Genomic DNA, 12,433 nt, shown 5'->3' with positions numbered 1-12,433 from the left:
CTAAGGTTTAGTAGTGATATGTTTTGTGTCAGGTTGACAAGAAGACAATTTGTTTCTTTTTTGTCAATTTGGAGCAAGCAATAATCACCTGGAAAAACAGAATGTAAATTGAGGAATTGCTTCATGCATGTTGCCATTTGGATGTCTATGGGGACCTCTTTTGAATGATAATTACCATGCAAAGTCTACCCACTATGAGTTACTCCATCCCAGGTCCAGTGGATGTTATCTGTGTAAGGTGGGGAACTGGGTCACCACAGATGAAACAAGCCAGTAAGCAGTGTTCCTCCATGGTCTCTGCTTCAGTTCCTACACACTGGATCCTTCTTGGTTCCTGCTTTGCACTCATGTCTTGGCTTCCTTCAGGATCAAAACCAGTTTGTAAGACACATTAAACCCTTTGATCCTCAAGTTGCCTCTAGTCATGCTATTTTATCACAGGAACAAAAACCAAACTATGGCAATCTATCGCAGGTTGATGTGTTTGAGTACCTATTCCCCAACTGGTGGTGTTTTTGGAGTGCTGTAAACCCATTCTAAATTGCAAGCTGTATGCAAGAAGTGGTCTCTGTTGGCAGGATTATTGGAGTTTTTATACTGATATGAATAAGATATCATAAATTTTCTTCAGTCATATACAGGTGTTGGTTATACCACTATGCCTCCCACTATGAAGGTGTAAGCCAAATTTTTCACAAATGACCTATTGTCTGTTAGCTGGTCACTGTGACAAGAAAAGTAACTAGGAAAGTTTTCATAGTACCAGAGAGTAAATATGAACTAAGGTAAAACATTTTTACTTGACAAATAGATTATATAAGACAAGATATAAGCTTTTAGATCCTTCTAATGTCTGTATGGTCCTCAAAACCATTTGCCCAAATTAACTATAGCCTGATATTGTCGACATTTTTCCACTGGATTTTAGACTTTTTAGTAACTTTAGTTTAATAGCTATATAATTTGCAGTCTCAATACATATTAAGCAAAGGAAATCTTTAATGAATTGATAAATTATTTTGGAAAAGCAAATATAAATCTTTACCTTTTAGATCAAATAGACATTGATAAGCCATGGAAAACACATTTGGAAGTTGAAGTCTTTTTTTCCCTTAAAAATATCTATAAAAATGAAATAAAGTCTTTGCCATATTCACTCAGTAGGAGATCACAAAGATTAATGAAGTAATGTGATACAAAGTGCTTTTAGCTACTTATATGAATAATGATTTACAGAGTTACTTTATTGTAATTATTCTTTGCATTTACCTTTAATTTCATATCTAAAGGATTTTGGACTGGAACATACGGTACCTTTTCAGTATTCAAAAGTTGTTTCAAAGTCATCTTTTCCATTTGTCTCTTAGCTATACTTTATTCACTTAGTTATGATTTTTACCTTACAATTTGCTTCTATTGTGAATTAATATAATGAATTATGTTAGGCAATATAAAATGATCAGTCCTCAAAGAGGCCTATAAAATGCATATTCTTATATTATTATTTGCAGTAGTAATGGTTGTAGTAGAACTTGTTTTAGAAACAATTAAGTTTGAAAGATGGAAATCTGACATTAGATAGAATTCCCAAAATTCTGGAAAAATAGGAGGACTACATACCTGAATAATACTTGTATATTTTTCATTGGACTCTTTTCCATCTTAATTTAGGTTTCGATGTTTAAATTTTGATCAGATTGGTGGTCTTTTTAAGATGTCCCTCAAGCTTCTTATTACAAACTGAAAAACCCCTATGAGATATTTTCCCTTTGTAACACTGGAGACAAAATACAAAGACAGATAATTTAGTATTCTAAAGGACTGAGTCTGTTAGTAAGTGTGGTGATTTGAATGAGAAATGTCCTCCATTTACACAGGCATTTGAATAACTGGTCTCAAGTTGGTTGAATTCTTTGGGAAGATTATGGGTAGGTGCACCTTTGATTGAGAAAATATGTCACAAAGATGGGCTTTGAGAATTTCGAACCCCCACCTCACTCACTTTCACTTTTCTCTTTCTGAATCTTGATTTGAATTAAAGATGTGATCTCTCATCCATTTGCTGTAGCCATCTGCCATTGTGCTATCCCCATCATATGGACTCTGGAACATAAGACCAAATAAACTCATTACTTTGTAAATTGCACTGGACATAGTGTTTTTTAGAACAACAGAATAGTAACACATATGGTAGTCAATATTATATAACATCATGCCTTAAAAATCAGTGAGAAAACAGCATAAAAAGATTGTTGTATATTCTGGAATGAAATACACTACAGATACATATTAAAACTTCTAAATAAGTCCCAAATAATCCATAGCTCTGGTCCTTGTCTAATCAATATAAACCTCGAATGCAAATGGGACAAAACTTATACATTTCAAAATTAAAGTATGACAAAGGAGATATAATTTATTTTTATTTTTCAAAAGACTATGTCCTCTATGTCTAGGTGATATTACCTTTTTGTTTAACATGATTTAAGAAATACATTATTAATATGTGTGGGAAGGTATTTGTAATAAGGAACTAAAATAATTTTGAAAAGAATTAAGGTACTCAGGAACTAAATGTTACCAACTACTGGAGAAGCCTAATAGTGGATCCTCTTCTTAATTGAGCCATCAGGGGAAACACAGGCCTCAACTAACTTTTTGATTTCAAACTTGTTCAATACCTTAACATAGGTACCTAACTACACATACCTAGCCATATAAAAATAGTGATACCATTCTGTCAGAATTCTAGGGGAGTGGAATAGGGCAGAAATGGAGGGAGGGTGGGACCTGGAAGATACAAGCTAGAGGATAACTTTCAAAATGTAATCAGGATAAATTATAATAAATTAAAAGTAAAAGAAAGAACTGATTATAGTATAAATGCATGATTTTAAGCCATTAGTTTGCTGGTGTGACTCCATTTAGTAATGAGTAAATACTACCCCTTTTATATTATATTATTAGTTTGTTTGCAATCAAATTTTTATAACTATTTTTAAAAGTAACTTTAATTTCTATAAAATTTCAATAGAATTGAGCAAGCATCTGTGAGTTTTAATTTTATTATTTTTCTAAAAATAGGGACATTTGAAATGCTGTGTCACAGCCAGCCTGAATAAAAATTGGTTTGGGTGAGGGCTATAAAAGTTCTCCACAACACACCTTAATAGCTTTTACTTAAACCTTAAAAGAACTCTGAGAATTGAAATTCATTTTTATGTAAAGCAGCCTTAGAAACTTAGAAAAAATATTAAGAAATGCAAATGGACTTTTTCTTGAATAAGTTGATAATGTTATGAATAACTTCAAACTAATATCTTTACTAGGCAGATACGTTACTGAATAACCTGGATTTGGGCCACTTTGTAATGATCATTTGTGTCAAATTAGCCTGTATAATCATAACATGCACTTTACCTGAAACACAGTGTCTTTCCTCAGACTCACACTGATACATACTTGCTTCCAGTTTGCTTATGAACATGTATATTAGGCTAAAGAAAATGAAGTAAAAATAACTATGTTCAAATTTTTATATATACTAAGTAATGACAAATTAAATAGGTGTTATATTTCTTACTTTATCTTTTAATAGTAATGTTCTGTGTTCTTCTGCCATATAGGATATTCATTAACTTCTTTTTCTCACTACTTTCATTACCAAATCAGATATTTTCAATCTCTTTATTCAACTTCTCCATAGTTTTAATTATTTTTACTATTATTTATAGCCAATTCCTTCAGTTCTACTCTCTTATGGACAGTTCCTAGACTTTTTCATTGACAAGTGGACAGCTTCTAAAATCAGAAAACATACATTTCTGAATCACCTCATTATTCTCTTTTAGTTACATTGAATAGTTTCTGAATTTTAATTTTAATTTATTTCCATACAATAAATTTTAATCATGTTTTTCATTTCCCCACTTACAAACCTTCCATTCAAAGACATTTGTAGACTTGACTTACTTGGGTTAACGGAAAGACCCCCTGTGGTGGCCCTGTTACCTGGCAGGGATCTGGGATTGTGTTAGAACAAGAAGGCAAGATAAGACAAACTGTTGCACCAACCAAAGACAATGCATGCAGTAAACTTAGACTTTCTATTTATATATAGCCAATGGACAGCTCATTCTCCACAGTTATGGGGAAAGCTGGCACTGCCTTTGACATGAACTCAGGTGCCCAGATTTGATCACTTCCCCTTAGTGGGAGGCCTAGCAAGCACAGAGAAGAACGGGAAGCAGGGTGTCTGGATGAGACCTGGTAGGCTGTGGTCATAAGGTGCAAGGTGGAGATCCCTTTCTGTTAGAGGTCTATGGGAGAGGTAAAAAGCAGAAGATGGAGGGAGGGTGGCATCAGGAGATAGATACATGCCAAGGGATAGCAATCGGGATATAATCTGAATTAATAATAATAAATTAAACATTTATAAAGATATTATATGCATTCATTCTCTCTATGTCTCTCTGTCTCTCTCTCTGCCTCTCTGTCTGTCTGTCTGTCTGTCTGTCTGTCTGTCTGTCTGTCTCTCTCTCTCTCTCTCTCTCTCTCTCTCTCTGCTTCCATTGTGTGCATACAATGCAACTAGATACCTCCTCACTCCTAATGTCATGTCCTTCCTTCCATGCTATATACTACTTTGGAAATATTAGCCAAAAGAAACCCTCCCATTGGTAAGCTGATTTTGTCTGGTTATCTTATCACATCAGCAGAAAAGTAAAAATTCTAATCAAGAAAACTGGGAATAGGGCTACATCAAGACCCACTCCTTGGACTATATCCAAATAGTGCTCCACTACACAACAAGGACATATGCTCAACCATGTTCATAGCATCCTTATTACAACATAAATGTCCCTCAGTTGAAGAATGGATAAAGAAACTGTTACATTTACACTGTGGAATACTATTCAGCTACTAAATACAAAGAAATCCTGAACAAATGGATGGAAGTAGAAATGATCATATTGAGTGAGTTAATCCAGATGCAGAAAGACTCACATGGCATATACTCACGTATACTTGGAAACTAGCCCAAAAGTGCTGTCCCATGAAAGTCTTCACTTATCAGAAGATTAGGATGGGTATAAGGACTATTGGGACTCTAGGTGAGAGAAGTATGGGAGAATGGAGAAATATAAGGATCCAGAGGGTCCTAGAAACCTACAAGAAGACCATTAAGGCAGATGGATCTGGACCCAGGACTGTCAGTTCAAATTACTGTATCAACAAAGAAAAATGCATCCAGTAAACCTAGAACCCCTATCCAGATCTAGCCAATGGACACCACATTCTCCACAATTGTGTGGAGAGCAGGGACTAACTTGGACATGAACTCTGGTGCCACCTATTTGACCACTTCCCCTTGGAGGAGAGATTTGGTGACACTCAGAGAAAGAGTAGGCAGGCTACCAGGAAGAGGCCTGATAGGCTCTGATCTTGTAGGGGCGGATGAGGTCCCCTTCTGTCACAGACATAGGGGAGGGGAATAGGATGAAAAAGGGATGGAGGGGGAATGGGAAGGTACACATAAGGAGATAACAATTGAGATGTAATCTGAATAAATTACTTAAATAAAAATTTAAAAAGAATGCAACAAATACTAATAATATAGACAAATTATAACACATATTCTGCTAGTGGGATTAAAATATAGTCAATCCTCTATAGAAGTCTTTAAGCAGGTCTCTCAAAAACTACAATTAATCCAACATATGAACCAGGTATACCACTTTTGGGTATTTGTCTGAAAGTGTCCAAATCATCATTTTATGGGGATATTTGTACATCACTATTTACTTCATCAGTCATTATTCCCAATAATATATATATATATATATATATATATGTTATAGCATATATCATATAAGATTGTTGCATAGAATATAATTATATATAACATAATATATAATTAGATGATATATTGTATATATTAAATTATACAGATAAATTGTATATAATCTGTATATAATTATACATTTTGTATATTATTATATATAGCTATGTACAGGCATAATATATAGTTATATGATATATATGAATATATTAAATGTATCAAATATATACATATAGTATATAATATAACATAGTTTCTATTTTATAAGAATAAAATATTTTATATTATATATTATATGTTATAAATTATAAAATTATATATTATATAAGTATTATATAGTATATAATTAACAACATTATGTTATATTATATATTATTTAATATGATATAAGATATTATAAAACAAGGAATTATACATTATATATCATACATGTATATATTATATAATATATAACAGTTTGTATTATATTATATATTTATGCATTATAAAATATGATTAAATAATACATGATCATATTATATATTGATATATTAATATATAGTTTAATTAATGTATGAACTAAGAACACATTGATATATAATATATTGGTATATAGCATATAAAATAATGTATAATTGTATAATATAATAGTGTCTATAATATGTTTTTTATATTATGTTTAATAACATAATTATATTTATACTATTTAGCATCATCATACATATTTCCATTATAAATCATTAAAATAACACCATAAAACTTTCCTTCGCTGGGCTTGTGAGATGGTTCAGACATTTAGAGTGAATAGTGCTTTTCCAGAACCATGTTCTATATTCCAACTCTGTGGTGATCCAGTATCTTTTATCTCCACAGACAACTGCACTCACACAGACATACATACAGCCATACACATGCATGCAATTAATGATGATAAGAAATCTTTAAAAATTACCTTTGAGACCCTGCCCTGCATTTGTGCAGGTGTTTGTGGGGGTGCTGAGCATCCAGCCAGGCCGACTGGGCACTACTGAGAATAATGAATGTGTGATGGAGTGGTGGGAAAGATGGTGGAGCAGAACAGTGCATGTGCTGCACAGAGGAGGAACTGGAGACGGGGAAGTTGTGGCAAGTGTGAGAGAGGGTGGATGCTGACTGAAGGATAGGTCTTTTCCCTGTAGGGTTGCTAAACTTGTATGTTGCAGGCTGGAGCTCATGCAGATACGGACTCAGCCACTGAACCTTTCTAACAGCAGAGGGATCCCTTCTGCTCTGGACAGTTACTGGTACCCAAATGAGGAACAGTTCCCATTTAGGATAGGCCTCCTTGAGGGACTTCTACATGTGGGGCTTCTAAAGGCCACATGTGGGTCAGTGGTCCTGAGTCACTCATGGACCGGATTGAGGTTAATGGCCCATGTTACCATGTAATGCCAATCAGATGTCTTTGTTCCATGCTGTGGCCTGAGGCCATGCTGATGCCTCTGGTCCACACTGCTGTCAGGGGCCATATTGATGTGAGTGCTTGTTCAAGTCTGTAATCCAGGCTACCATTGAGGCACTTGACTGGGCTGGTTGGTGTTCATAGTCTGTGATATCAACAGAAATCATGTAGAAGCCCAAGATCCAGGAAACTACTTTGGCAGTGTTATCGATGGTTCAGATACACAGTTGAAAAAAAGGGAAATGCAAGGCATTTTCAACAACTCCTACCTTCCTAACCCCCGCAGTTCCTTAAAAAAAAAAAAAAAAAAAAAAAAAAACAGCCTAAACTGGAAGTCATCAAAAAGAACTTCTACAAACTGTGATAAGGATACCAAGGTGTAACTCTCTCTCTCCTGAACTGAAAAGTTATGCAGGAGTGTAAAGACTCATTTTTATTTTAGGCACTTACCATTGAGAGTTTGATTACACCCCAATAAATATATAAATAACACATGTTGGACGTTTTTGGGCAGTGGGAGTTGCAAGGGTGGGGTTTGGACATGGAAGGACAGAGAAGTGAGTATAATAGGAAATTCCCAAAGAATCAATAAAAATATTATGTTGGAAAAATTATCTTTGAAATAACTTGAACATTTCTTGTCATCAATTGCAAACCTGTGATTCTCATAAATCTAAAATAGTAATAATTAATTTTTGTCTATATTATGGAGAGAAATAAAATCTTACCAACTTTGTATCATGAAATTAAAATAATAATTATATTTATTCTAAAGAAGAACACTGGTTTCTCATCATCTCTGTTATAACATGTATTGTCTTTAGATTACGATTTCTTTGCCACAACATCAGATGATATGATTATTTAGTATAATGTAACTCATAACCGTTGCACAATTTTTTGTGTGTCCAGACAATAAGTTTCCTTGATGGTAGACATATTTGCTTCTTAATTCAGCAGAAGCTAGAGAAAAAGACAATTTGAACAATTGTCAACTATTAAAGTTTTAGTATATGGTATATGACTTTAACAATTAAGTCCAAATAGCAATTTATAGAAATATTGTCTATAATAATGACAAATATAACCACAAATTGTCAAATTTGAAGGAAGTTACAGGTTTGTTCTCTTACTTACATTTTTAAAGGAATAAAAATTAATCCATAGGTATTAATAAGAATTAATTCTTAAGGTATCGATATGTTTTTTCACAAGATAATGCTGAAGCAAAAAGAACTTGCAATAAACATAGAATGAGTGAATGAAAAGATATAGTTAATTTAGCTGGGAAAAAAAATCATTAACTACTATACAATGTTATTATGTTTCCACAATAAAACACTTATTTTTAATTCGTAGGAAACGGTCATTTTGTATTATGAATATATGCACCCTTACACATCATTGTACTACCTCTTTGCGAAGATTCAGACCCACATTGAATTATGTGATCCATCATTAACTTCCTATATAACAATGCAAGAGTTACTAAATGGATAAAAGCTTTACAACTTAAACTCTCCTGGTGTAGCACAATGAAAAGACTTAGGGTCATTTTAATTCTGGGATTGACTCAAAAATGGGGTGAAAGCTCTTAGATCATATTTCAAATCCTTTGAAACATCTATTAAACTAATTCAAATTTTTATTTAAAATGCCCCCCCCCAAAAAATAAGATGCAACTGTGATTCTAGTATTTAATTTTTTTTCTTTTAAGGAATCAAAAGAAAATTTCTCATTAAGCATGGTTTTAAATTTGTGTTGGGGCCTCTGATTCATGGAATAAATATCTTTTTCCAAAGGTTTTTCTGCTGGGGAGATATCCTCTTTCACCCCACCCTCTTGGACATCAATAAAAAACAATGAACTCAAGAGACACTCTACTATTTCTTTAAAAATCCATTTAGAAACAGTTGCTCCATTCAAAATTCATCTCCTTCCTCTATCAGAAATTTCTGGAAATGTAATTTTGCAGAAGCATTTCATTTCTTTCTTGGAATAAATTAAGGTAAATGTAAAGTCAATGATTAGATAAATGCAATGCCTTGAGTTGATGCCATGATGTAATATCTGACGGTGTGGTTAAGACTGATGGATGTTTTTAATAGTTACTCAGTTGTATAATTGGATAAATCTTGTGGCTTATTTAAAATACCATGTGACTTCTTTCCAAAAGTACTTGGATGCAAGGCAAGACAACATGAAGAATTTTACTGGTAATGTGAGTAGACAATATTTGTTCTATGAAGAAGTCCTAAGATGCACTACATGTATTAATTGCGGCAAATATCAGTTTTATTCAGAAATCAGATCTATCATATTATAAATAGAAATCATGTGTGATACTTTCTTCAGTGCTTAAGTCCTACTAAAATAAACACACACACACACACACACACACACACACAGAGAGAGAGAGAGAGAGAGAGAGAGAGAGAGAGAGAGAGAGAGAGAGAGAGAGAGAGAACATAGATATCCAATTTTGTGAAATTATCCATCTTAACTTTAAGGAAACATATTTTTTCTTTTCTCTATTGACCGCTTCCATATTTTTCAGGCTGGTTTTCTGTAAACTTTACACAAGGTAGCCATTTCTGAATATGGAACCTCAATTGAGAAAATGTCCCTATTTGATTGGCCAATAGGCAAGCATAGAATGCATTTTCTTCATTTGTGAATTACGTTGTGGTGCTCAGATCTTTTGGGCAATATCATCACTCGGATCTGGTCCTGGGTTCTATAAGAAGATAGTCTGAACAAGCCATGGGAGGAGAGCAGTAAGCAACATTTCTCCATAGCCTCAGCACCAACCCTGCACTCTAGATTTCTGCCTGATTTTGAGTTCCTGCACTGACTTCTCTTAATATTAGACCGTGAAATAAAATGTTAGCAGAAATAAACCCTTTTCTCTATAAGTTGGCTTGGTCACCATGTTTTATCACAGAAGTAGAAACGCTAAGGCATATGCTGTATATCAGTCAATAGTAAATTGGAAAGGACAGAGGTAGTTATTTAAAAAAATGGAATGAAAAGTACAATAAGATTAGAGTCTTCATACAATATTTATGGAATCAGACAAATTAAATCATTCACACAATGGTCTTTATGTTTTTATTTTATAGAACGGAATCACAACACATAATATTTATTTGGCATGGGAGATAAGCATGATCAAGAGACACAATGGGAAATACCCTTATTTTCTAGTGTGCCTCCTTGTAACAGCAGCTCATCAGTGAGTGTTTAATTCTATTTAGTAATATCTGAGGTTATTTGTGAGGAAATCCAGTCAGTGTCACTTGTCAGTAATCAAATTATTCATATTCTCCCTTTTCCCTCTTAAAATGGAAGCACTTGGTATTTTGTAAAACGATTAGTACCTTATTAATTTTTGTTTGGTTGGTTTGGTTTTTCAAGACAGGGTTTCTATGTGTAGTTTTAGCTGTGCAGGACTTGATTTCTTGACAGGCTGGCCTCAAATTCACAGGAGATCTGCTTACCTCTGCCTCCCTGAGTGCTGAGATTAAAGGCTTGCAACACCATACCATCTACTTTATTAATTTTTAATATACTAGGTCTGTATTTTCTGACATAAAACAGTTTAGGGTATGCAGCATATTCTATTGAATTATCATTCAGTCAGTATTTGATTAATTCTTACTATTGACTCCTTTAGTTATAAGTAATCATTATCATGGGCCCTGTAGAATATACCAAAATATTTGAAGTTGGCAACTTTAAAATGACAAAAGCTTTATTTGGCTCAAGGTTCATCTACTTCAAGACAATGATATCATTATCATCTATACTATATCTGCCACATTGTGGCATTTCTTAAAGCAAATGGCATCATAATGGGCAAAGCTGATAAAGAGTGAGAGGCCATAAGAATGAAAGCAAGTGAGTATGTGTGGGAAAGCCAAGATTTCCCCTAGGTAATAACCTACCTTTGCATTAACTGACATTTTGTGAAGTCAGGATGCTTAATGGTTACTCACAGTCCTGTCCCGTCAGTTTACTCAAAGACTCTACCATCTCTCAATATAACCATATTGTTGATCAAGACCTTAACACATGGATATTTATATGCAAGCAGTAGCAAGCATGTTTTAATATTTGTAAATTTAAATAACATTATAAACAACATTTAAACGTTTACTTCAGAGATGCTTTAACATTAATCCTGGACTGATACAATTCTACAGTTACACAATCATTTTATTTTGGTATGTTTTCTTTTCTCCCTCTGAATCTTTCAAATCTTATGCCCATTTTCACAAATTGCATGATAGTGATGCATCTCGGTTGGGACCATTTCAATTCATTAGGCTAGCACTTGGGAGGAGGTCCTTTGATGGGAACTGACTTTCCCCTCATGTATGCAATCTTACAGATTATCTTTTTGTTTTTTTTTTCATGCACCATTACATTGATATTCTACATATCCTATAGAAAGATGCTTTCTAATGTGACTCCTCCCCCCACAGTGCACATCCCACCTTTTAGACTTACCTGTACTGTATTCTCTGCACTGTAGGTTGGATTCGTTTTTGTTGACTGACAGAATACATGATAGGAACAAATTTCTGGGGTTCACAGTTCAGACAATAATGTCCAGAATGATGGAAATGCATGGCAAGGAAGCAGCTTTCAGTTCTGACTAGTGGGAGTTGGAGTGGGTGGTTATATCATCTCTGCTAGGAAGCAGAGAGTAGGGACAGAAACTAGGCCTGTCTATTATGAGTAAGGCCTTCCTCCTAGTGACCAGTGACCACTGACTACTTCCTTCAGCCAGTCTCTGCTCTTAAAGTTTCCATAGTGTCCTAAAATAGCACCGTCAGCATTGTTTTGACATACAATGCTGTGAGAAAAATTACATTTCACATAATAAGAAAAAACAGCTTTCTAACAGCTTTTTAAAAGTTTGTTTTTCTTTCCCCCAAGCAGCCTCCAAGTCTATTAATTCAGATATAATAAATACATTTGAATTTTCTCATGTATGAATTACAGGTTTTTATTTGTTGTGTTTTGTTTTCTTTCTTCTGCACATTTAGTAGTTTCTTATGATATTTTCATCTTGTTTCTTTTTCTCTTTCTTTCTGGAATTTTCATTCATGCTGGATGTCTGAAAGTCACAATTGCTTTGGAACTCACAGTACCTAAATTATAAT

This window comes from Acomys minous, assembly GCF_964271855.1.
Source record: "Acomys minous genome assembly, chromosome: 8".
NCBI classification, from domain to species: Eukaryota; Metazoa; Chordata; class Mammalia; order Rodentia; family Muridae; genus Acomys; species Acomys minous.
Note: the sequence above shows the minus strand (reverse complement) of the source record.